We start from the raw sequence: 3,096 nt of genomic DNA, 5'->3' as shown, positions 1-3,096 counted from the left end.
TGCTTCGATCCACATTCAGTCTCCATAGTTCTCTGGATGCAGATGACATTTTCCATCCCAAGTCTTTTAGAATTGCTTTGAATTGCTGCATTCAACACATTTTTATTAAGTACCTACTATGTTCTAGGCACTGTGCTAAAAACTGAGTATACATAGAAAAGCAAAAGACAGTCCCTGATCTCTAGGAGTTCCCAAGCAAGGGGAGACAATAAGCAAACAACTATGTTCAAAGAAACTATATGCAGGATAAAGAAAGAAAATATCAACAGAGGGGCCGTACTGGAATAATTTATTTATTTGTTTTTTTGTTTGGCAGCGGGGTTAAATGATTTGCCTCGAATCACACAGTTAATAAGTTTCTGAGGCTGGAATGGAACTTGGGTCTTCCTGCCTCCAGGGCCAGCATTTCGTCCCACCTGAGCATTAAACTTAAAGAAAGTTTGGAAAAGTAGAAGATGAGATTTAAGCTAAGACTTGAAGGAAGCCAAAAAAGCCAAGAGGAAGAGGTAAGTAAGAAAAGTATTATAGACATGGGGAAAGATAGAATGTCTTGATTTAAAAAACAAACAAACCCAACAAGAAACGCAATGAACATGGGATACATGAGAGCATGGGAAAGTGTAAAGTATAAGAAGACTGTAAAGATGGAGGAGAAAGGGGATATGTGTGATTATTGTTAATGTCATAATGAGTTTTACAAGCCTGAAGATCTTACATTTGATTCTGGAGTTAATAGGGAGTCACTGAAGTTTACTGAGTTGGGGGTGGGGTGGAGGTGGCTCAGTGAGACATGATCAGAATTTTTTAAAATAGTATTCCCCCTCCCAAAACATGCAAATATGATTTCAATATTCATTTTTGTAAGGTTTTGAGTTCCAAATTTTTCTCTGTCCTTTTCCTCCCTACCCCCAAGACAGAAAGCAATTTGTTACAGGTCATAAATGGACAATCATGTTAAATATACTTTATATTAGTCAGTATGGTCACAACTTCATGTTAGGAAAATCACTTTGGCAGTTGAGTGGGGGCTGGACTGGATTGGGGAGAGGCTTGTGGCAAGAAGACCAACCTGTAGGCTATTACAATAGTCCAGAGTAAGGAGATAAAAGCCTATAAGTAAATTAATCTCCACAAACCTCAGATTCCTTAAATGTAAGATGAAATAACTAGCCTGGGTGGCTGCCAGTTCTAAATCTGTGGTCCTATTATAGATGGGCAATGGTACCCAAGATGGCCTTAGAAGGTAGCTAAGGGTGAGGAAATGAGGAGGAGCTACATGAATACATCCTGAAATGGGACACAGAATCCTCAATTCAGGAAATAGCAAAAAAGGTCAGTTTTCCTGAACTGTGGTCATGTAAAATGTGGAGATCAATGTAAAATAATTGTGGAAAAATAGACTGGTTCCAGATCAGGAAAAGTTTTAAAATACCAAGAGTTTGCACTGTCTTTCTCCCACAATTCACAACCATTGCATTCCCTCCTTTTCCCAGATTCCTTTGCACACGAACTACTACTACTTATACTTTATTGCTCTAGTCAGGGGCACTTAAATGGTGTAGTGAATAGAATACCAGGCATGGAGTCAGGAAGGACTGAGTTCAAATCTAGCCTCTGACACTCATAAAGCTAAGCTCTTTGTGACACTAGGAAAGTTACTCAACCCTGTTTGCCTCAGTTTCCTCATCTCTAAAATAAACTGAAAAAGGAAACACCCAAATGGAATCACAAAATATTGGACTTAACTGAAAAACCAACTAAATAAAACAACAATATTCTTCTAATAGAAGATAAGTTAGTTGAGGGCAGATGCTTATGTTTCTGTCTTGGCATCTTTACTACCTAACCTGGTATTGGAAACACAGCAGACCCTTAGTGAATGCTTGCTGAATTAAAATATATTCCTCTCCAACAGATTTCAGTCATTTTCTTGCTTTGAAGGAGAAACATGTATGAGAGATAAAGTATTTGTGATCTTAACCTTGATGACAAATCAGAAGTTTTAATAAAGCAAACTCTTTGATTAAATATTGTTAATGTTAAATTTTTTATATTGTTAAATATTGATAATGGGAAAGTAATTATGATTTTCATATAAATTGATATGATATGTGTAATGAATATACTACTTTAAAATTTTCAGAGCTACAATTTCCCCAGCAGATTCTGACTTAGGAGTCTGAGTCTCACAACAGCTTGAAATGTTCAATTAATTCTTGACAATATTCTCCTGTGTATGTTAAATGAAGTGAATAAAAAATTGCAGAACCTGTTCCCATCACAGAACTCTGGTCATGTCCCCCACTAAATAATGACCCCCCAGGATTTGAAATAATCATTTAAGAACTGTTTGCACAGAACTTGAGAATACCCATATTGTCCTGCACTCCTGAGCTTGTCTTGGGAAAGCCACTCAGGCCCTGAAAATGATTGTATTGTAATACATATTCCCCCCTCCCTTCCCACTTAGGATATGTGTATAAAATCTGCTTTTTATGCAGGAAGGAAAGTCTCCTTTCCAGGAAACCTTTTGATTTACAAATCACATTCCTCACTCTGAAATCAATTGATTAAATTGCTATTTGATTTCTAAAAATCTATCTCTAGGCCTGCTTTGTACGGCACCCGTTATTCACAGTTTAGGCATAAATACAGTAAAATTTTGTTAACAATAGTACTTGGAGAGAGTAGATCTTCGGTTGCAGGGCTAAATGAAGTCAAACTGGAGTCATTCACGACTAGAATCTCTCACCTCTTTGTGTCTCTCTGTGTCTCTGTCTCTGTCTCTCTTTGTCTCTATCTCTCCCTCTTTCCCTTTCCCTCTCCTTTCTTCCTCCTTCTCCTATGTCTCTATTCCTCTCTTTTCCTTTTTCTTCTTCTCCTTCTTCTCTCTCTCCCCCTTCTCTCCCTCTCTTTCTCCCTTCCTCCTTCCCTCCTCTCTCTGTCCTTCCTTCCCTCACTCTCTCTCCTTCCCTCTTTCCCCTTCCTTCTCTCCCTTTCATTCCCTCCTTCCCTCTTTCCTTTTCCCTCTCTCCCTTTCATTCCCCCTTTTCTCTTTCCCTCCCTCTCTCTCTTTCTCCCTCTCTCCTTTTCTTT

Source organism: Antechinus flavipes, chromosome 2, assembly GCF_016432865.1.
Source record: "Antechinus flavipes isolate AdamAnt ecotype Samford, QLD, Australia chromosome 2, AdamAnt_v2, whole genome shotgun sequence".
Lineage (NCBI taxonomy): Eukaryota > Metazoa > Chordata > Mammalia > Dasyuromorphia > Dasyuridae > Antechinus > Antechinus flavipes.
Note: the sequence above shows the minus strand (reverse complement) of the source record.